This window comes from Cavia porcellus, unplaced genomic scaffold, assembly GCF_034190915.1.
Source record: "Cavia porcellus strain 051 isolate PalLab524CR breed Dunkin Hartley unplaced genomic scaffold, mCavPor4.1 scaffold_2, whole genome shotgun sequence".
NCBI classification, from domain to species: Eukaryota; Metazoa; Chordata; class Mammalia; order Rodentia; family Caviidae; genus Cavia; species Cavia porcellus.
The window spans coordinates 55100450-55125366 of NW_026947485.1; the positions used below are offsets into that span (position 1 = coordinate 55100450).

Below are 24917 nucleotides of genomic sequence, written 5' to 3' on the forward strand. Positions count from 1 at the left end.
TCTCAGAGCTAGTTTTAGTAAAATAGAGTCTTTTAGCCATTTTTTGGTAGTAAAAGAGAGTACTAGGACCTCTTAGACTTGTTAATCAAAGAACCTGCTGCCCAGTATTTCTTTATAAATTCTCAAAGATCTTTCAGTAAAGGTATTTATCTGATAATTAAAATTCAGATGTAGAACCTAATGGCCATGTTGAAATTTTAGTTTTCAGATTTTTTTAATGACAAAATATAATTTCAATGGAGAAACATACATACAATTTTTATTATTTTTGTTCTACAACTGATCTGGATATAATATAAAATAGGTTGTTGTTTTTCCGATGTGATCTTCAACAAGAACAGACAATTTGAGCATAATTACAGAACACTACATGTCTGAATGATAAATTGCCATAGAAGTTTCATTACTGGCTTGAATTCTCACTATCCATTCCATTGGAAAAAGGAGAGAAGCAAACTTTCTGATGCCACAAACTTTGGTAGTTTTCTTGATATAAAAATAATACACTTGCTCCATCCTCCTTTGAGCAATATCTTTGAAATATTACTAACCTCCATTGCAGAGGTTGCTTAATCTGCAAATTTATCAGCTAGCAAACCATTATTATTGCTAATAACCCTTATTCACATTACCCAGAGAATTGCTTCTTCTACCATTTTTCAACAAATGGAGTACAGCATAGTAGGCATACTGAAACCTATTAAATTTTCACACACCATTAGCCCTTACCTCCCTTAAACTTTGAGCTTATATTTTCTCTTTGTGTCATTTTTCTCCACAAAAGCATTTTTCTTTCTACTAGGGAAAAATATAGAGTGGTATCTCACGCAGTTCAGCTTAATTGTCTTGTGTCATTTTGTTTTAAAGCTAGTTAAAGCACTGGCTCAAAGAATTATGTGAAAAAGTGCTCAGTTTACCCACAAACCTGTTTTGATGTATGAATAGTAGCAACTTAACTGCGCGATACATAACTTGCAAATGATCACCGCCAAACAACAGGAACCTGTGGTTTGACATGATTCATCATGACTGCATCACAAGTTTTTTTAGCAGGATTGTTTTTCAAGGTTGAGTTTATTACAAAACATTTATCTTTTAATCCTCTTCTACTCCTTATCTCAACATTATTTCTTAAAATATGTCTATGCAGGGCTTTGATTTTTACTACCAAAGTTTCTGCCAGATTAAGTAAAAATTATTTTTAGAGAAAAGCATCCGAACTAAAAAGTAAGCTTTCTCTCCTGCTTGAATAATTTGTTGTTTTTTTTCATGTATTTCCAGAGAAGGTAATCTGTGAATCAGCAGCATTTTAAGATTTTTATGAGTAGAATTGGTAAATAATTCCCTCATGTAGCACTCTACAAGTCCTGCATGTAAGAGCTTAGAAATTATCATTCCCATCCTCACAGCAAGAAATTCCTTCAACAGACTAAAAATCAAGTGTTTTTTTATACATTCACAGGGGAATTGAGGTCACATGGGGAAGTGCTGCTCCCAAACTAGGGAGAGAGTTAGCTTATAGGATTCAGAAGCCTTTCTTGGAGCCTGATAATATTTAACTGATTCATTTTTTGGAGACAGAATAGATCAACTGAGAAAAACTTCTGGGAGTCTGTCCTTAGGAAGGTTCCCCAAACTTTCCTGACTTTTACCTCCAGCCAGTCCACCAAGGTCCTCAGTGAGATAAATTGAAGAAAAATCTTTTCCCATGTTCATTGAGGGGGAAGGAAAAAGGCAACTTTCTTGAAATAAGCTCTAAACACTGCTGGCTTTAGCAAAATGCTTGTATGCAAAGAAATTGTTTACTAGACTAACCAACTTGTGTCTGGTCAGATCTTGACTGACTTGAAAGGGGACAAATCTAACTCCCATTTCCCTCTAGGCTTCCTTTCACTCTAATGGAATGAGGGCATGAAGCAAAAAACTGAAAATCACTTGTGAAGATTATAGTCCAGAGACAGCCTCAGTAAAAGACTGAAGCCTAATCATAATAGTATACAAAGTATACCTACGTCTTCATCTTGTACAGTACTTCTACAGTAAGCCTACTTCTTCATCAATAGGACTTCTGTAAAATAATAGAGAATCACAGGTGAAAGAACTATAAAGAGAGGAGAAAGGAGCCTAGAGGACTTAAGGGCAACAGAAAACCAATCAAGTGCACTTGTTGAATGCTCTGAGAATTCAAGGAATTGCTCAACATCAAAAACAATAATGTAAAGGAAGAGTATCTTGAATGAGTTTCTTTGTATACTGGAAAATATCAATGATTTTAGACATATGTCAGTAGAAATCTGCAAAGCAAGGAGGAAAAGAATCCAAAAAGGAAAGAAAGAAGAGCAGGACTCTAGCTACAAAATAATGATGTCCATTCGGTGTGTACTCCTAGATTTGTGAAAATTTTTTATACAAGACTTTGGTATCAGTTTTAGAGCTTGCATAATTTTTCAACATGTTTCTTTTTCTGAAAATTTTTAATGTCATTATGTATTATAGTATTCTATTAAAGTCTTCCATCTCTCCACTACCAGCCTTTATATCTCATGAACAACTTTCTCAATATTTTCCCTAACTTGCTCTAGGGAAATTAAACAACTACAAACACCTATTCATCATGCCCTTCATTAAAAAAAAAAAAAAAAAAAAAAAAAAAAAAAGACTCCCCTAGTAGAATGATCCTCCCACTTTAGAAAAATGTAATGACTTCCAAGCAGAAAATCGTGTTTATTTTTCCATTTTCAGTATAGAAAACATCATCATTTAGCAGAGTATCTTTATGAGGTTGCTAGAGAAAAACTATGGATCTTGAAAGAAATATTAAATACTAATGCAGGACTACTAAGGCATTTTGCTTTCCATATTTAATTTTAGTAAAAAATGAATTTAGCAAACATTACTTACAAATTAATGAATATTAATAATTGCAAGTTTCAGAAGCATTCTACTAGGAATAGAAAAAGTAAGAAATTAAAGATGTTGAAAGACATAGAACAATCTACTGCAACAGTTGTGAGGGGTTTTTTTTAGGTTACTCATTTATTGGAAAGTTGTTATATAATTTTTAAAAATTATTTTTTTGGCAGGGGTAGGTTAGGTGTATATCAGGACATTTAAATTTAACTAGTTGTGAACCAATAAAAATAAATCTTTGGTGCATATTATTAACAGAAAAAATCTTTTCAGAATCATGACTTAACTTTCTATAATTTGTATATTCTATCATTATGTTTTAACTGACTACTTGTTAACTTGTTAAAGACAAGAATATTTGTTGAAAATGGTTTTTGTTTCTGTTGCTCTATTTATATAAAAATGTCTCATTTGGTAGAGATAACTTTTACCTTCCTATGACTTTATCTTTTTGACTAGCAAGGCACCTCAAGAGGAAGAAAGCAGAAAGTTTCCAGATCACCTTTTAAAGACAGAGAAGGAAACAAATGAAGAAAAGAAACAAAATATTTGGTTCAGGGGAGTATAGCAGTTTTGGGGGTGAATGATTTAGAGATCAAAAGGTTAAGAAAGATAAAGAAGAAAATTCTTTCTTAAAATTTTCTTTTAAAGAATATGAAACCAAGGAAAATAAAACAGAATAAAACCAATCAAAACAAACCAATGTAAGTGATACAGGACTTCAAAACAATACGAAATCAACCATAATATTTCCTGCTGTCTTCAAAATAGCTGCAGATACTTTCTTTCAGACATAGTAAAAATCAAACAGAACAGAACAAAACATAATAGAACCAATAAAAACAAAACAATGAATGTAATAAAGGACTTCAAAACAAGACATTAATAAATCCAAAGTGAGTACTAGAGTACATCAACTATGACAAAATCAAACAAAACAAAACAGAACAAAACCCAACCCAATAAAACAATGAAAATTATACATGACTTCAAAACAAACACTAGGGAATCAGCAATGGCTACCACCTCCTGAAGGAGATGCCACACTGAGTACCATTATCCTCTGAACAGATGAGCTGACCACTGGCTCTAGACCTGGTCAGTAAGACACCAAAACACCACAAACATCAAACTGCATTTCACTTCAATAGCTACTATCCTACCTGTGTTTCTCTGGATCCCCTGGTCACTTAAGGGTGTGTGGCAGAAGACTGGCTCTTCTTGATTGCCAGCCCACATGTTGGAAGAGGCTGGGGTCTGGGTGTCGCCCCACCAGTGGTGGCCCACGTGTGATACTGGTGTGCACGGAGGGCTTGCATCTTGGTAAATCCTTATTCTTTCCAAAAATTCTTACAAAGAATTTCTTACGTAGACAATAGACTGGTGGTTTCCCCTTAATTACATGGTATCGTTTGTTTGTTTGTTTCACTAGAATAAGCTTGAATGTGGAAAATTAATGGATCAGTTCATGAGACTGTTCCTCAGGTCACTTTCTACTTTTATTGATATTATTTCTGCTTGTTCACTTATAAAACTTGCCTTTCACAAGTGGGAAGGAGTACAGACATAGCTCAGAAGTTACTGTGTTTCATAGTCCTAAAAATAATTTGTTCTCTGAGGTAGTAAAATTTATTCTAGAATAATGGAATGGAGTGCTAAGTTGATCCTAGTGTACTAATTCCTTTTTTTTCCTGGGATCTGTACTTGAGGATATTTTTGTTCATTCTTAAACTGTGTTTTTCTATGATGTCAGAAATTCTATAAAAACCTGTGATTTTGGTGTTTTTAACCTACGTGAGATTTTAAAACCTTGCAACTGATATTCTATCTTAGTAATTTATATTTCTCAGGGTGAATAGTTCCTGCACAGGGTGTTATTCATTAAATCTAATTACTTTATCTCATGATTAACTTTGTGTTCAGAGAAACTCTAACATGAACTTTGGTTATAATGATTTCTCTGTGATGAAATATTAAAATGCAATTCCAAATTACATTTCTTTATATATAAAATGTGTGTTATATACTCAAGTGTACATATTTTACATATTTTATATAGGGCATAGAGAATGACTGTAAATTTTATTATATTCATCCAAATTTATGTCTTGTCTGGTATGCACTTACCCAAATTGAGTAAAATTTTGTAAAACTGCTCACTTTTTAAAATTTCTGAGTCTTATATCAGGTCTCTTTTGTGTCTTATCTACTTCATCTCATTTTCTAGTTTTTAAAACTAATTGCATATTAGAAAATGTGCACTATGCTAACATATCCCATCTAAGAACTATGCCTAGAAGCAATTGGCTCTGGGCAAAATCACTCATAGAATATTATCAGTGCATAAAAATAACGTGTGAGGAGTACAATGGTACTACCTTGGCTTATGAGTGCTTTCATTTGTGAACAATTTGGCTTGCAAACAGAAAACCCTGACACAGTTTTGTTTTTATAGGATAATTTTGCATTGGTGACATGCAGGACTGTGGCCATCTTTCCTGGACAAACACAAACATCACTATCATTTCCAGAATCATGGAATAAATTAGGTTCATGAACAGAGGCACCACTTTATATAAATCTGTAGCCTCCTGAACAGCTGGGGAATTTTACAGTTGAGCTTTACTTTTTCTTTTTCTCATGTATACATTTATGTTTCTTTTCTATTAGTCCTGAACACTTTTTATTCCTTAAGGTTTTTTGTACGATTGTCATTTATCTCATTGTAGATTATCATCCTGTTTTCAAAGTTGTCATTGTGATATCCTGAGGGTTATAGCTAGGAAGAAATTTTTGTAGCAACCTATATTTCACACATCAAGAATTTGATACTCATGCTAGCAATACTTCAAAGAGCAACAGAATTGTGCTTATAAGCCATGTGGAGTGCTTTTCATTTTCTCACTCATCTACACTGCTCTGTTGCCTCCAGACATTTTTAGGAAGACACTGAGGGTGAGCAAGTCTGACAAGGTGTAGCTCTCTTGGCTTCAGGTGTGAACTGATCTCACACTAATGTCAGTGCACCACATCTAGGATGCTGCTCCCACTGCATGTGGCTGTGGCAGGAAATCTTTCTCGACTTTAAAAGCTACTGAGAGTTCCTGGTTCCAAAGTGAGTACAGAGAATAGTAAGTAAACTTTAAGAAATTTACAGTAGGTTTCAAGATAGTTGACCTGTACAAAGGCATAGATGGAGGATGAGGTGGCATAGCTGCCTTTCTTGCATCAGGATGAAAGACTTGGGGTTCCCAGCCCTTTTCTTGCCTATCTTCTGTTGTTTGTTTCCCAATCTTGGAGCATAAAGCATCCTCCAAAGGTGCTCAGCCTCTATTCCACACAGTACGGCTTTTCTGCTGATCTTGTAGTGGGAAGAAGGAATACTTTAGGGATTGTTTCTGTTTCTTCTGGCTGTGTTAAATGAGTATAACTAATTTCCCACTTGGAGAAAAGAAATAGGTAGTGAGGCAGAAGCTTTCACTCCAAGCTGGAACTTACTTTTATCCAAAGTATCTGAAAGCAAACAGACCTCCCACTGTGACAACTCATTTATTTCTAAAGGTCCCCATCTGGTCTCTGTGAGAAATCCATATTCCTTCTATTAATAAAACGTTGACCTTATTTGTAAGAAGCAAATAACTTCAATCTTATTACAGTCTAAGAGCATCTGCCTTTCCCTGTTCTGGGCTGTCTTTAAAACTGTCATATATTACAAGGTGCTATGCCTATTTTCTTTTATCCAATTCCTGGATTTCTTCTTGAATTGTTGGAGAGCTGGGAATGAAATTTAATTCACCAAGTCATGCTTATAATGTAATCTGCTGAGTAGTGTCCTGAGATTATTAATTCAGGAGACAGATAGCCTCCAGGAGTATAGCTTTTTGCATTTCTATTCTAATCAGTGTAGGTAGGTTTTAATGCCCTGTGTCAAGCAGAAATCTTTTTAGGTACCTCAATGAAGCATCCATTTTATTGTTGTTTTTCAAATTTTTAAAATAAAATGAAAGTTTAGAATAAAAATTTCAGATGCTTTATTAATAAAGGAAAGACATATAAGAGGACAATATATAGGATTTAGTTTAAAACCTCTATGCTTTTTTTGAGAATATGAAATTTATATTCACAGTCATCAAATATATGAGTCTTTGGGGATTTTTCTGAATACAGACACACACACACATATATAATTAAAAGTTATGATGAATTAAATTTTTAAACATTTATTACATTAAAAGGCAAATTACCATTAATCCATCTCTAAATATTCCCTCTCGTTTTCAACACACTTATCCTATTATACTTGCCACTTTCTTAAGCAGTTCTGGAAGTCTTTTTTCATGAGTGCTTTAAGTTTTGCTGTTACAGCTGCTTCAGTGTTCTGAATCAGTTCAAAAAATTTCTTTTTAATGGCCATTCTTTTTTTTTTTTTTTTTTTTTTTTTGTCTTTTTCCTTTTTATCGGTACCAGGGATCGAACTCACGACCGCCTGCTTGCAAGGCAGGTACTTATGCCGCTGAGCTAAATCCCCAGCCCCTTAATGGCCATTCTGACTTTGAGGAAGACCCAGAAGTTGCCTGATGCCCAACCTGGTGAGTAAGATAGACGCGGACACTCTATGATGTTTTCATGTGACAGAAATTGCTGTAAAGTTTTGATGAATGAGGGGTGAGCATAAATATAATCAATATTTAAAATTTTTAAAAATTATTACAATAAAGAACACACAGACATTAATCTCTTTCAAAGTACCCAAAATACTTCTGCTTCAAACATACTTTTCCTAGCATTTTGGCAATGGATGTTTCAGTGTAATGGTTTTTAAATTCAATACCCACTATTTTTATTACTGTTGGTATACCCTTTGCTATGCTAATTTTGCAAGATTTTTATAAACACTGTGTATCAGAACTTTGTTTTTTCTTCTTGTATTTTTTCTTTTCATATGTTCTGTAGCCTTATGATTTTTCCTCTGATTTATCTAAAGATTGCTATTTTTAGCTCTTAATCCTTTACCAATCTCTGTTACCAACACTTGCAATTGTCAGTCATCTCTAGTACCTAACATTCATATATTTTTGTTTCATCTCTTCTAGATTTCTTTTTATTCTTTTCTTCTTTGTTTGCCTGGACACTATCATTATCAAATATTCTTCTCATTATTAATTTCTCTTCTAAAATTAATTTTAGATTTTTACCTTCCCTCATGAGTTTTAGTGCACAAAACAAAATGATCTCATGATGTTGTGTGGTGCTAAGAGCCACTGCATCTTATTTCTCCACTTTGCAAAATGAATACCATTGTGTAGTTTATGAATTTATGAATAATGTACAGTGTCACGCACCAGCAATTGTGTTTAGAAGTTCTAGGACTACAAAGATGAGTAAGTTATACTTAATGCAACCAAGAACTTTATAAAGGAAGGTCCCTAAGAAATTTGGGAGCTGTGTAATTGCATAAAATGGCAAGTGATTCAGGGCCTTGAGTTCATTATAGTGATAAATTACTGTGGTTTCCCATATTCCTATGTGAGCAGGTGTTGACATTTGAATCACATATACTAACCACACATTTGACATTGCTAGAGCATGAAGATAGTTAGAAAAGTTAGTATTCTCAAATAATTGATAATGCTGTGAGTTCTTGATATATCTTAAAGATTTTCTTGAATGGAAATCATCCTTACACTATAATATGCCTCTCTTTTTATAAGCTTTTGTGTATTATTTGATTTGAAAAATAGGAAATGAGAAGAAATGGTATTAATCATGATAAAGAGTTTATATTTTCACATTATTTGTAAGAGAAACATGTAATGGTATTTTTTATAGTGCCAGGAAAGACATAGTTGACATGTACTAATTGCCTACTATGTGACAGTTTTTCTGCCTTACATGCATTCTGGAGTTTACTATTCTGACTGAGCTCTGCTTGTCTGTCTGTCTCCCTTCCTTAGCTTCCTCTCCGTTAGCTTCCATTCCCTTTCCTTCCCTCCCTCTTTGTCCCTCCCTTAAGATTCCCTTCCCTTCTCCTTCTCTCTCCCTGTCCTGTCCTCTTCTCTCCCTGCTCCTCTTCCGTCTCCCCTCCATCTCCCTGTCTTTTCTTTTTATTTCTTTCTCTTTTTATTTCTCTCTCTTTCTTTCTCTTCCTCCTTTCTTTTCCTCCTCCTCCTCCTGCTCCTTCTTCCTCTCTCTGTCTCTGTCTCTGTCTGTCTCTCTGTCTCTCTGTCTCTCTCTCTCTCTCTCTCTCTCTCTCTCTCTCTCTCTCTATATATATATATATATATATATATATATATATATATATATATATATATATATATCTGGATTGAGATCAGGACCTTCACACTGAGTTATACTCCCACACTCCCACACATACCCTTTTTTTCTTATTCTGAGACAGGCCTTAGTAAATTGCGTAGTCTATGCCCAAATGTGTAATACGTCTGTTTTAACCTCCTATAATGCTGAGATTACAGGTGTGAGATTACATATATTTTGAAGTCAAGTGCTTATCTAGTTTATTCTGTATTCTATGTAATAGTAACTTTTATGTCAGAAACATGTAAAGCCAATTAAAATGTGTACTATTTCCTAAGTTTGTATGTATAAGTAATCTCTTCTTTGTGATTACCTATGCATAAAAATCTGACTCCTCTTTAAGTTAGCTTTATGTCACTATGGCAAAAGTATCTGAGTAAAACTATTTTAAAGGACTGTATGACTACTTGATCACATTACTTTAGGACCATGATGACACAGCACTGTCCTGGAGGAGCAGATGGTAGAGAAGGACTATAACCTCATCCCTCTGATGATTTAATATCGTCCCCCTGAGCCCCACCTCTTCAGACGTCTGCCTCCTTCCAACAGCCTTACACTGGAGAAAGGCTTCAATAGCAGGCCTTTGAGGGTATTCAGGATCCAAACTTCAATATGTACTACCTGAAAAACAATGCATCTTTTAGAAAAAACTCTTTCTCAAAGTTTAGTCCCCATTTTGAGTCTTTGCCAATGTCAGTACCTAGTGACATGTGCAGTATTAGGACTACAAATCATAGGAATTCATCAGAGGGAGGGAACACTTCCATCCCACAGTTTGTGCAGGGTGTTTTCCTCTATGCTGTCCCTCTGCTTTTGTTCATGTACCTCACATTCTTGTTCTCTTAAGAGCCTAACAAATACAGGGATTCTAAAATGAGGTTCATGTTTACTCCAGTATTTATGTACACAAATATCCTTCACAATTCCCTGTGCCAGCGAATATATTTCCCTTGTAAATGAGTTGCACTCAAAGTTTCAAGTGAATTGAATAACATTTCCCTTGATGGTAACCAATCTTAGAAAAAGTGCATAAAATTTCAATTTAGAAAAAACTCTGGGTGAAGGGAGAGAAGAGCTAAAAAACTATGGTTTCCCAGGGGACTGAGAAAGAAACCCTTAATTTAAAATACAGTGCAATCACTGGACTAGGCTTGTCCAATTCCTATGATACCCAGGCGAGGGTGATAAATAGCTAGCAAAGTTAGATGGGTTCTATGTTTCTTATTTTTAAAAAAATTCCACCCAAGCTCTTGAAAACATACTCCTTTTCATTCAGGTTACTTTCTCCTACCATTCCTGAACTGGTTCCCTGGACTTCCTTGGAAATAAACATGAAATTGATAAAGTTCTCCTTTCAGGAGGCTTGAACAGTTCAACTTTAGAAGTGCATCAGAAGGCTCCAGAGTGTGTTAATCTGTTTTATGATATAGGGACAGCAATGATAATTTAAATACACATTGAAAAAAGAAATATGCATACATCTGCATATAAGTATAAAATGCCACTTTCAGTGACTTTCAAGACATAACATTGTAAGGTAACAAGAAATCTTAACACTAAAGGTACATTAATATTTGTGAAATATTTTAAGCGTCCTTCAGAAGTATCTTTGGTTGAGTGTATTTCTTTGCAATGATGAATATATGACATTATATTACAGACTTTTTATCTGATTTATTGTGATAATCTTGACCTGCCATATCTATAAAGCAGGGCAGACCTTAAATCAAAATCTGTCATGCGAGTGTCAATCCTTCATACCTCAGAGGTCAGGAAATGTAGAGGTGAGCACAGTCTCTGGATCAGTAAAGTGATTTTCTCTAAAGATTGCTGAGACAGTTGAAAGGGAGTCATGGATGGGAAAACCGAATAATGTGGAAGTTACCCATTTTCCAATTTTAGATCCAGTTTCTTTGTTGTTTATTCTTGGATGTTTTGGTCATATAAAGAGTTGAATGCTCTATATAAAAGTTGAAGTAGTGCTGAAGTAAAAGAAATATTTTAATAACCTCAGATAAATCTTAATTGTGTGCCCTCATTTTTTTCAATGTGAGAATTTAAAACATCTAAATAAGTTTTATAAGTAACATCAAATTTTAGAAGAATTTTTGTATTCATATGAGGAGGATTCATATGTATTTTTTATTTTATTCAGTCATTTGGGTTATTTTTCTCCTCAAGGTGGTGGGGATAGAATCCAGGGTCTCAAGTCTGCTAAGAAAACGCTTATTCAGGATCTGAATCTACTTCTGTCCTGAGTCTAAAACGTATGCTCAAAGCACTAATCTTTATTAATTCTGCAAGATTAATATCTGTAGTTTTGGGCTCAATTTTCTTAACATTGTTTATTCTTATCATTCATGTTCTTAGGTTTTTGTTCACATAAGGGAAACAAATTTCACCAAATGACTTATATTGTTGCTAAGCTCTCATACATTTAACTTTGCTCCTTTAACTCCTCTTTCAATAATTTGAAATCAACGAACCAGAAGAGGCTGGATTGAAATGTGACCTGCTCAGACCTTTTTTCCCCCTTTCAAATAATAAAAAATAGAATCTTTAAAGAACTTTCTTTGGCTCCTTTGGTCCTGCTTGGGTGACTTCGGTGTGAATCAGTACGATTTCTTTGAGTTTGATTTAACTATCTTATTCTTAAGCAGTTTAGGCATTTAAATATTTCTTATAGTTTCACTGGAGGTGAACACAGAGAAATCTCTAACTTTTCTCATCTAGCTCAGTAGTTGTAAATATCATGCACAGGCTTGAGTCTCATAATATATACTCTAACCCAGAAAATTTTTGCAACTAGTGACTTGACTCCCTCATTTAGATATTTTGTATCAAAATACTATCCTTTTAAACTTTTTAATATGAAGTAAACTTTTTATATGTAAAAAATGCCCCACACTCTGGTATCACTTTAATATTAGTGCAGCTATCAGCATTTTAAATATATATTTTTGATGTTCTTATTATGTTAGTGCCTATTTATATTAGCTGTATGATCCATCAGTACATGACTTTATTTGTCATATATCATACCATCTAACTGAATCTCTATTTTGGAATAACTTTATAATATCATTGAATAATGAAGAGTAATACACACAAGGTAAAATATAACCAATTTTATTTTACACCCATTTCAGCTTGTTGGGATCTACAATATTTGCTAGTGAACCTAAGGTATGAGGAGAAGGACGAAGTTGATTTCTGCAAGGAATTGGGCCACTATTCTAAGACAAGAATAAATGTTTACATTTTTATGGCTTTTCTGATATTATTTAGATTAACACAAAATATCCTCTCTTCATGTATAACAGCTTCAGAGTTTGAATATACAAACTGCAGCAGCATTTTAATTTACTTTCTTTTAAATAAAAAGTGAAAAGCTAAGGATCATGTATTTCTAGTCCATGTAACAGCCAGCATAAATGGTCTCACCAAATGGTATTAGTCTGGAATTGGAAGGGCATTTTTGATAAGTTTTGCAGTTTATCTTTTCCTAGTTACTCTGCTCTTCTTATTTCTCTCTTAAGGTTTTTCTTTTTAGCTCCTCTCCCTCCTCTTTCCGTTTTTGTTTCTACTGTCTCTCAAATCTCTAGACATATTGGTGGCTCCTGAGATGCTTGCTCAGCCCCTGATAACCCTAGAGCCGATAAGGTCTGAATTCTTAGCAGATATCTTATGGCATAATAATGTAATGGCATGCATTTGGATGCCAAGCCTCATGTGACCATGGGAGGGTAGTTTCCAGAGTGGCTGGATTAGCCTATATGGTGTTGGAATTAAGGATATGATGTTGGGATTACGGTGCGCTGCTGGGATTAACAGTGTCCCACCCTGGGTGTGAGTGTTACCACTCAAAAGGTGGGTAGCCTGAATAAATATAAAAAGACAGAAAGTAATTGCTTTGTTATCCTGCTGCTTTGTAGTCTTTCGCCTGTCCTACTTTGCCATGGACTATTTCTCCTCTATGATGCTCCTCTACCATGTGGCCTTTGAGCCAACCTACTATGGACTGAATCCTCTAACTAAACTAAAATAAATTTTTCCTCCTTTAACTCTTTGTTGGGTATTTTGGCTCACTAAGAAGAAAAGTAACTAAGTTACAGTCTTTGGAGTTATTTGCTCTTTCATATTTCAAATGAATAGTTTGCTTTTATTAGTTTCTTATTTGAATGCTTATGCAAGTAAAACTTTAGAACTCAGAAAATAATCATCACATGTGCATAAATTTGTAGTGTCCTAAATGTGAAGACTTCTACGAAAAAGCTTGTTATTGAGTGGGTCTCTGAAGAGACTACTGCTCAGACTAAATGCCAGTAGGACTCATGAAAATGAAAACAATAACAATTCAAAGCTTTGTTCTTTTTCTCCACAATGCATTCATACTGAAGAATAACATGTTTTATAGGTTCTATATTACTCTTACAATATATTTGTGGTTAATCAATGAATGAACAATAATTGTATCAAGATTATAAAAGTTAAAAAGATTTATTTTTCACAATAATCTTGATATAATTTGTCAAGAAAATCAATGATAAATATGTTTTATAAATCAACTGTTAGATTTCATCACCAGTTTTCTCTTTACCAGAACACACACGTACATACACTTACCTAAAAAAACATACCTATACAAAATATTTGGTGGCAATGGCAGCCTTTAATCTCCCCAGTCAGTATGTCAAAAATATTACATTTTATGGGTTTCAACATTGTCATAAGAATGAATGTAAAATGAAGAAACAATAAATATTTTGATGCTTTGGTGCATATATTAAAAATTCTAAAGAATCAATAACATTGTTTTAGCTGTAACCAACTACAGTCAAATCTTTATATTTAGTAAAATAGCAAATAGTCTAATATAAATCAATATCTTTAAGGTATGCAATAATTTTGATAATATATTTGTATGTGTATAAATATGTCTATGTATGTAAATGTATGTACATATTCTCATATCTTAAGGAGCTTAGGTTTTGCTTCTGATCATTCTAATTTAAATACTCAAGATGGTTAAAGTACACCGTCATAATCTATTGATGGGTTTTGTTTATATTATTTGTCTTGGTACTTCAGTGATGTTTATAAAAGTGGAAGGTCATTTTCAAAGAGGACAGCCTGCAGTCATGTTACTCCTGACCTAGTAACATTGCTACAGTACCTGTTAATCAAAGTTAACCTCAGATTTTGAGACTGTGAAAATATCAAATACAAAAGTGGCATAATGATGAAAATGTACAATAAGGATTACTACCTTCGGTTTTGGTTAAGGGATTACAATATTTTCTAGTCAAATTAGGCAGTTTTCTGGGCTGTGTGTGGCTTTTAATTATTTTAAAAAATAATTTTGACCTGAGCTAAAAAAAAAAAGTAAAAGAAGAAGTATCAGAATAGAAAAATACAATCTTCTATTCAGATGTAAAACAGAGGCATTTTGTGTTCTGTATTATTGATCAAAATGTTTCTGTCAGTGTGTAGCGATATTGGTAGGAAATTCTACCAAAGTATATCCTGAAAGGTGGCAATGCCACTCAGTTTAGAGGAGGACATTTTTAGTTCTTTAAAAGAATACTCTGAAAAGTCTTTGGTATTAAAATCTGCTAAATTATTGTTTTTTGAACGTCCATATATGGTTTTACACAAATATAGGGTGAACTCATGCCAAGTGTTTATTAAGCTAATTAATGAGGAAGCAGAAAAATGGTGCAGCTGCTGTTAGGAGAATTATGGAAGAGACATATAAAAGCATTGGAGAAAGATTTTTGGGAAAAGATGATTAAATTAGGTACACAACTGGTTAATGTCCTATACATCAGTGGTCCATAACACTTTAGAATTGCCTGTCCTACTAAAATGATATCATTTACAACCATTAACTTGTAATTTTGCCTTCTTTTAATAGTTTTAATTAGTAGTCAATCAAAGGCACATTTTTATATAATTAAACAATCCTTAGATGGACTGATTAAACAGTGCTCTAGTAGAAAATTAAATGTCCTACTTTTACTTAGCTTTATTTTTAAGTTTTGAAGTTATTTTTGGTCTGGGGAAATAGCTCAGCAGCAGAGTCTGTCTGGCAAGTGTGAGGTCATGAGTTCAATTCCTGGTACCAAAAAATCAAATTCCTTTAATATATCTGAGAACTATTGGAACACATTCTAATGCAGACACAACTAACAACATGCTTAGCCACCTTATCTTTGACACAGGGTCAAACATGTTCACTGAAAAAGATAGGCTCTTCAATAAATGGTGCTGGGAAAACGGGCTCTACAAGTCAAAGGCTAAAGCTAGACCCGTGCCTATCACCATGCACTCAACTAAAGTCAAAATGGATCAAAGACCTAAATATTAAAACAGAAACACTAAATCTACAGGAAGAGAAGACAGATAGAAATCTTGAAAACATAAGGCTACATAGATAACTGGGATCTCATTTTATTAATGTTTTTCATATCAAAAATATCACCAGCAGTGTAAAAGGACAACCCAGACTGGAAAAGAATTAATCAACTGTCCCTCAGACAAAGGACTTTTATGTCGAACATATAAAGAACTGAAGAAAATTGAACTCCCCAAATTCAAAGACCCAATCCAAAAATGAGCATCTGAGATGAATACACACTTTTCAAAAATACAAATGGCAAATAAATAGATGAAAAAAATGTTTGACATCACTGGTCATTCAAGAGGTGCAAATAGAAACATCAGTGAGATTCCATCTCACCTCAGGAAAAATGGCTATCCTCTAGAAATCAACCAGTAACAAATGCCAAAGGGACTGCAGGAAAAGGAATCTTTCTCCAATGTTGTTGTGCGTATACTGGAGTAACCACTGTGGAAATACTCAAAAACTAGGATCAGAGGTCCCATTTGATCTAGCTATTTTACGTTTGAGTATTTTCCCTTAAGAATTAAAAACATCATACCACAGTGATATATGTTCACTCATGTTTTCAGCAGCACAATGTGTAATAGCTAAATCTTGGAAACAACCCAAATGCTTATTAATTGAGGAATGGATGGAAAAGATGTGGTATGTTTATACAATGGAGTACTATTCAGCTATAAAGAATGATAAATGAGATATTTATAGGGAAATTGATGCAATTGGAGGCCATACCCATAAGTAAAATGAATCAAACTTGCACATGTAAACATTGTGTTGTCTCCTTAGTATAAGAAGCTGAAAAAGTAAATACGATTCAGAATGTACAATAGATACTGTAAAGCAGAAAGAAGCTGTTCAAAAGGAAAGAGAAACTGGAATGGGGAAAGGAGAAAAGAAGGAAGAGAATAGGAAAAAATAGGGATATGCACACACAAACAATGTGTTTTGTTATACTAGTAACTGACATTGGTTCACTGAAATAAAAGATGTGTGTCTGCATTGTTTGATCAATTTTCCATGTCTATAGCTTGAAATAGGAGCAACTACTTTGAAAATAGCAATACACAATGTACTAACAATTGTTTCTCTCCTACAATCTTATTTTGAAATTTTGTACCATTGTTTTTGGTTTTTTTCTTCAAAATAAAAAAATTGTTTTCAACGAAATTGTCACTATTGTGTAAGAAGCACTCTGTAAATGTGTAAAACACAGGAGAAAATCGCTTAGGAGGTGATACTTGAGGGGCTTATGTTTGGGGTTAAAATTAGTGAATTAAACTTTTTAACAAAAGATGTATTTTTTTATTTAAGAGGAAGGAGAGATGAGATAATAGAGTGCAAAGAATAAACCAGAGACAACATGATGTTGAGTGTTACTTAGAAAAGATTGAGAAACGTATAGTTGTGGCTTGACTAAATGGAATTGTGAGAACATAAATATCTTAGCATTTGGAGTGTGTGTGTGTGTGTGTGTGTGTGTGTGTGCATGTGTGCACATGCATGTGCTGCAGCAAATGATATAATGTATCTCTTTTACCTGCCTTTCCATAATAAATTGACCTATACTTTCTAGTGTTCTAAGGCTGCTTAAATTTTTAGGTTTTTAGAAGCTAGTGAGTGGGATGAATCTCTTAAATAGATAATTTATGCATTAATACACTATGTATTCAGCAATTTTGGAACCCACTTATGTATCTAACAGGTATGATTTGATGGATGGATGCTTTAATCAAACAAAAGAAACAGACAAAAAGCCCTTTAAAGAGTTTATATTAAAGTCCTTTAAGAAGTCAGGTAATAAATACATATGCAAGTGTAATGTGTGGTGAATGCAATGAAGTTGAACATAATTCAGTGATAGAGTACTAGGTCTAGGTACAGTCAAGTATTGGTATATTCAAATAAGGCACTTTTTGAGGAAAAGGCTTTTAGGAGACTAAAGCAAAAATCATTCATAAAAGGTGGTAGAAATACTCCCATATGTTAATTTCTTTTGGCTGCTGTTACCAGGATAAACTTTTTTTTTTTTTTTGGTCTTTTTGAGACAGTCTTGTTATACAGTTCATGCTGGGCTTGAGCTCACTGTGTAGCTCAGGCTGGTCTTGAATTTGCAGTGATTCTCCTGCCTCAGCCTCCTGAGTGCTGAGATTATAGGCATGCGCCACCACACCAGGCTTACCAGTGCAAACGTCATTATTCACAGCAGTTGAAATTTATTCTGTCACAGTTCTGGGCTTCAGACACTCATTGTCAAAGTGTCATCAAGACTTGTTCCTTCTAAGTTATTGTTAGTTTATCAAACAAAATAGTTTCTGCTGTCATTGTTTGTCTGTTCATTTTTTATGCTTTGATTTTGTAACTCGAATAACTACTTCTAAGTTATCAACTAGTGATTTCTCACTCTTTTTTTTTGAAATTCTGTATTGTTTCTACCCTTTTTTCTGGTTTGCTTTTTTTCTCTAAAAAACAGGCTGTTTCCTTGTGGAGACTGGAATAGAGAATCTGGTCCATGCCTTTCTCGTAGATGCTGGTGGAAACCAGAAATTCTTGACATCCCTTGGTTTGTGGGTAAATCACTCCTGTCTTGCCTTCTATTTTCACAGTTTTTTTTCTATTCTGGGTGTCTTTAAGCCTTTTCTTCCTCTGTTTCTTTTTTTTAAATTTATTTAGAGAAAAATAAAACAGAATAGAAAATGGGCAGAAATATTGCACACTTTCAAAGAAAAGAAATAAACAGTAATAACTCACTAGTTGATGTATACATATTGTCCCCCGACAAATAATTGCTCAAGATATAAAAGTGGAACTTATAAATGGAAATTCAACCGGGGAGACTGCAAACCATTCTGCTCAACTGTCCTTCAAAAACTAAGTAATATGAGTATCAATCCTGTACACTTAGACATGTATACATTTATCCATATCTTCATTTATGTTGAGAGCTAAAAAAAAGTTATTAGATTAAAATCCTTCTGAACAAAGATTAATAATATTGCTGTATTTCACATCATAACACTCCGGAATCAGCACTGGGTACTGCAGTGCCCCTTTCTTTCCTTCAAAGTATTTGTTCATTTCGTCATATGTCATAAGATCAGTTCTCATAAACTATTTATAGGTTTTACACAAGCATGAGTCCTAACATGTATTTCTATCCTTTCTATATTAGAGGGAGAAACAGAATAAAGCAGGACAGAACTAAATATATTCCCATAGACACATACAACTAAAAAGACATAAAACTGCTGTATAAGGAGTTCTACCATGGTTACTATGCTGCTTCTTGTTATCATCAACCAAATTGGCTATATCATCAGATAAAGTATAATTGAACATAAAAGTACATAACAGAATTAACAGAAATACAACTTTGTAGATAGTGTAGAGCTACAAAAACAGGTAATCAAATCAGAATGGATACCGTGGTGAATCACTGTCATTTTCAGTATAGTTGTCTATACTCCTCAACTTGATACCAGCAACCTAACAGTTTTGATTAAAATCTGTCAATAATAAGCAGTATTCAAACCAGTCAGATTTAACTAAGATCAGTCATGATACAACAGTATAAGTCATACAGGGATCCTGATTGAGTTAATAGAAAACTAAAGATAACCACTGTGCTATGTCCTGATATCTTTGGGTTAGCTGTCTGTGTCCTCAGACCCAGTGCTCGTATGCAAACTAGGATGGAACAAGCTCCAACCAAGCAGAGTGGTGTGAGTAATAAGGGTTTTAATTCCTGATACACTATTAGCTATATCTTCTGCTTTTTTTTTTTTTTTGAAGACTATTCCTCCCCTTTACTCCCCCAGAATGACCTGTGTATTTTCGGGTCTCCCCATCACTCATGGTTTTATATGGGGGGTGGGACAACCTGCTATTTACCTAAGTGTTTTTGAACTTTCTCAATCCTAGACTGGATTTCTAGTTATATTTTTTCATTTATTAAAACCTGTCTGTTCCAATACTGGCCCAGTTACCCCTATTACTCTCTGGTTCCATATCACTTCAAGTTCCATTTTCTCATATTGATTTTGGTCTATATAACCTTCTTCAAGCTAATTATATTTCCTATAAAGAGTCTCTTGGTGGACCTTCCCTCTTGATCCACACTGCCTGTAATTCTCTCTTTTATTCCTTAAGTTAGTGTATTTAGGCCATCTATATTATAAATTATATTCAACCTTCTTTGCCTTGTTTCTGTTGTGCTCTTTTTCTGTCATTAGTTGTCTGTTTGTTTTTTTCATTTTGTTTTCTGCTCCATTCATTGAGGCCTCTCTGCCACTGTTTCTGGTATCCTGAGAGTTTTCTCTTTCTTTAGAATGTCCTGCAATATTTTCTGTAGAGTTGGGTTGGTGGTTGTGAATTCCCCCAGTTCCTCTTTATCTTGGAAGCACCTTGTTTCTCTATTAATTTCTAGGGACAATTGTGCAGGATGTATCAGTCTTGGCTAGATGTTATTGTCTTTCATTGGATTATTGGATTATTTTGTCTCACACTCTTCAGGATTTGATGGTTTGTGTCGAGAAGTCTGCTGTAATTCTGATGGGTGTTCCCTTGTAAGTGATGTCTCTGACAGCTTTTAATATGCTGTTCTTATATCAGATTTCTGGAATCTTGATTATTATATGCCTGGGTGTAGTTCTGTTTTGATTGTAGGTGGCTGGAGTTCTGTATGCCTCATACATCTGAGTATCTTACCCTTTTCCTATGTGTGGGAAGTTTTCCCTCATTATTTCTGTGAATAGCTTTTGCAGTTCCTTTGTTTGTACCCCTGCTTCTTCTCTCACATTCTTTATTCTTAACTTATAAATTCTTTTGTCATCTTCTAGCCTTTGTATTGTTACTGCTTGTTTCCTTGTTATTTTTAAGAAATTTTTCCTTTTATGCTCCCACATTACAAACTTGTCCTCTAGTTCAGATAATTTATCATTGGTTTCTTTCAAGCTGTTATGCCAGCTTTCAATAGAGGTTTTAGTATCCTGGTAACCTCTTTGAACCTGCTTCTCGTTCTCTATGTTTTCTCTATTTTCTCCATCAAACAATTCTCCTCTTTTTTTCTGTTCTTCCATTCCACCATCTGTTTTTGCTTGGGAGGTGCTTAGCATTTCTTTAGCTATTCTACTTATATCTTGCTTTACTTGGTTAAATACTTCACTTTTGAAATTTTCTGTGAGGTCCCAGAGATATCGCTTTATGTCTATTGGTGCCATGCTGATATCACATGTTTTCTGTCCTCATTCTCTTTTGCATTTACCTTTCCTGAATTAGTGTTCTCAGTATTGCAGACCAAGGAACCTTTCTTATTGCCTCCTCTTCTCATATTTTTTGTTCCTTCCATTCAGGCATATATAGGAGGCCCAGTCTCTTTCTTTGTCAGCTACAGCACCAGCTAGGTGTTCCCACCCACTGCATTGTACTAGGGAGACACTGACTGGGGCAGCCTATGCTGGGCCCACCCCTCCAGGTCAGTCAACCTGGTGAAGGCTTCACTGCATTAGGATGCACTGCCAGGCACAGGGACCTGGTTTGGTCTAGCCTATTGGGTCTTAGTCTGCGGCGTCACCCAGGTCAAGTGCTCCGCACCAATCCCGCATGAGAGGGGAATATGTGACTGAAGTCACTGCAGCACCCTGTTCTGTCCAGTCTGCTCAGTCCCAGAATATCCTTCATTGGAGCTCCTAATCTATGGAAGGGTCCTCTCACTCACCGCAGGTGGATGCAGGGCTCCCCGCCATCTCTGCTATCAATTCAGTTTGCCAATTCCTACTCTCAGAGTGTTCACATCTCTATCCTTGCTATGCTGACTCAGATGCAGCAGTGGCAGGGAACTCAAGCTGTGGGTTCCAGGGACGTGGGTTCCAGTAGTGGCACCGAGACTTTAGCTGTTCCATTTGTAGCATTGGGATTGCATTTCTGATCGTTTTCTTTCAGCTTAGTTCATTCTTGGGTCAGCAGGGTATATCTACCTCTGCTGAGGATCCCACACTGCACCATTCCTGGAATCTAAGCTGGCTATCTCAGAGAGCCTCTGTAGCTGCTGTTATCTATCAGCCATCTTCTCTGCTCTCCTCTACCTCTGTTTCTTATAAACAACCTGTAACTTAGGCCCGTGTTCAATGCTGTGTGAAACTCATTTGAGATCCTTTGTTATGTATGCAATCTCCTTTGTCAAAAAGAAAGCTACAACCAGGTGTGTCGGTCCCTGCCCATCATCCCAGTATTGGGAGGCAGAGGCAGGAGGATTGCTGTGAGTTCGAGGCTAGCCTTGGCTATAAAATGAGTTCAATGCCAGTCTATTTGGGCCCCTGGCCAAGAATCCCAATTACCTGTGTTAAGGATATGGTGAGGGGGTTAAAATAAGAAACAGAGATAAATTATTAACATGATGAGTGACTGAGAAGTCAAAGTCTTAGACGGGCCAAGAGAATGACACAGTGTTTTCAGTCATAGTTGGGGTTAGTGAAAGATTCAAAGTTGGCTGAAGACTTAGAGGTCTACAACTCAACAGACAAGTATAATCTTGGAGTAAACCAAGAGGGTGGAGATGATTTTATACTAAGAAAGATTTTGCCCTAGAGTGTTTTTTTAGACTTAGTGATTTTATTTTTACTCTCAGTGGTGGGGAGAGGATGACCCACTCCTAAAGTTAATGTGGGAATCTCAAATGGGTGGTACTAATAATCCCAACTTTCCATTTTATCCCTTAGAAAAGTGTACAAAATTAGTCATTGTGAATTTGTGGTCACCAGCACAGCCTGAACTGCATAGCAAAATCCTTTATCAAAAGAAAATGAGAAGAGAAGAGAAGAGAAGAGAAGAGAAGAGAAGAGAAGAGAAGAGAAGAGAAGGCTACACTTATAAGTCCCACAGGTCAGGGAGTGGATGTATTTATATAGGTAAGGGAGTGTGCAATTCAATCCATCACACCAGGGAGAAGGACTTGTATATTTAAAAGCAAATATGTAGTTAAAAGAATGCGTATATCAACAGAATGAAAGAACATTTTGTTGAAAAACAGGTAATAATTCAGTTGATCTGGTAGGTAATGTTGTCACACTGCCAGCTATGTTAACAAATAAAATTATGGGATAAGCCTCATATGACTTTTCAAAAATATAGGGCCTGTAAAGAAAGTTGAAGTTCTGGAATCCATTTGATACTTGGATGATCAGTTAAGAGTAATCCCAATTACCTTATAATTCAGATATTTCACTCTTTATGAAAGTGCAGTAAACATATAGGTAAATTTTAATCCAACTTCATTTTTTATATTTTACTTATTAATCCTAAAAGAGTTATTTTTCAATGTCCTTGAATCTTTTGTGGTGGAATTGTACCGTATTTCTAAAGCTGATGCTTAAAATTTTCCATGACACCTCTGTGAGAAAGAAAAACCATAAGTCATAGTGCAACAGTGTCTCTGGGTGTGTAGACCAATCAAACCTGGTATAGTTAATGTGCTTTATAGTCTATTTTGATTCAGAAAAAAATCCTGTCGAAGTAAACCAAACTCTTAGCATACATTTTATTTAGCATTAATATAGAATACTTTCCTCCATCAGAACGATACCACTGAGTTATAGCTAACAGCATCGTTAAGCACAAATAATGAGGAGATCTGTATTAATCTCTGAAATGTGACTTTTCTATTTGCTTACCTGATAAGACAATACTGAGATTACAGTTTATTCCAGTAACAAGTCTGCCTTCAGGTAGGTTTATAATCATTGCCAAGCATTACCAAGAACTTCATTCAAAAGTTCTCAGTGCTGAAATATTGGCGATGTTAATAAACATACTTTAGGAACTTTTCTGATCAATTGTCTTGTTTTGTGCTTTTTATTAGTTTCTATCATTTTCACTGTTCTTTATTACCTTGGAAGATAATTTTTTGAATAATGGCATCCCTATGAAGAAAATAGGTTAGTTACCCAAATCCTGAAAATTTGATGCTGATAAAATAATTGTAGAGTCAGAACAAAGTTAACTTAAACATAGACTGAGCACCTTTCTTCTTCAAAACAAAATGGAAATAAAATATTGAAACATAAAACTGACCTTTATAGAAAGTAAGTCTTAATTTCTAGAAAGATAATTCATCAGAAACAGAAATCCATAATTTTATAAGAATTGCTTTTAAATGTGCATTTGTCCAACTGTGAAACACACACATTGACGAACTGATGAGACACATAATAAGTTTTAATAATTTAATTAGGAAACTATGCCAAATAACAATTTAAAAATTAGAAGCAGAGTCAATAAATTAACTCATTTGTTCATCTACAAAGGCTTATAGATAAAAGAGCTAAAATACAGCTTACTGTAAAGAAGCAAATGAGATATATCTTACTGCTAAAATGAAACCTGACAAAAAAGGCTTTTTGGATAATAGGATTGTTTCTTGAAGTGGTATTTGAATATGCTTAAGCAAATCGCCATGCCTTGTGATGAATGTGAGGTTGGATGGAATAATTTACTGAATAGCGTGTTGCAAAAACAATTTGTAAATCATGTTCATGTTAGATTTATTTTTTCCATTAAAATATAAAATGCTTCTCAGCAATTTTTATTCTTCATGAGAATTATAATGTATTGTGCTTTGTTGCATTTTTTATATTTAACTTGAATCTTATTTGCCTGTTGTATTTGACCTTGAAAGATGGAAAATAAACTTAAAGTCATAAAATATTAGTTTAATCTTATCTATGTTTTATTACTTTCATTTTTCCCTTGTTAGATAAATATATGTATGTTTCTGGCGTGGAGACAAAATATAGAGCAGAAAAAAATAAATCGAGAAGCAAAAGCATTTACCCATTTGTATCATAAATCCCTTTTAAAACATATAATATTACAGTAATAAGAAAGTCTAATTACTTTTTGACAGGAGGATCAGAAAGTAAATTCCTGAAGTCTTCATTTTGTGAATATCTTTCATGAAAAAGTTCAGAACATTTCTTTTTATAAGTAATTTCATTTAAACTCACTTAGTGTTAAAGATAGCACTCTTTGTTACAGTTAATAGATCATATAAAGAACTATGTCCTAGAAAACAGTTCTTTTCTGGTATAATTAATTAATTCAGCATGCTCCTGAAAGTGAAGGGTAAAAGTTCAATTCAATGGCATCTTGCCTGTCATGTGTCCCATTTCTGTCCTTTAGCCTGACTTTCCTCTTCATGTTTTAAAATAAGTTAACATTTTTGTGTTTCTGAGAGTTTTAAATTGTTCTGTTCAACAATATAAGTGAGTATAGTTATCTGATCTCTTCT

At 34.5% G+C, this 24917-nt stretch overlaps 1 long non-coding RNA gene across 1 annotated transcript in view; it reads left to right on the forward strand.

Annotated features, from left to right (window-relative positions):
* The window catches only part of LOC134472694 (uncharacterized), a 73726-nt gene extending 49423 nt beyond the window's left edge, over positions 1 to 24303 (forward strand). Inside the window, exons 4-5 of the long non-coding RNA XR_010042622.1 lie at positions 7378 to 7499; positions 22351 to 24303. This is a non-coding gene — a long non-coding RNA (uncharacterized LOC134472694). The remainder of the gene's footprint in view (positions 1 to 7377; positions 7500 to 22350) is intronic.
* The last annotated feature ends 614 nt before the right edge of the window (positions 24304 to 24917 follow it).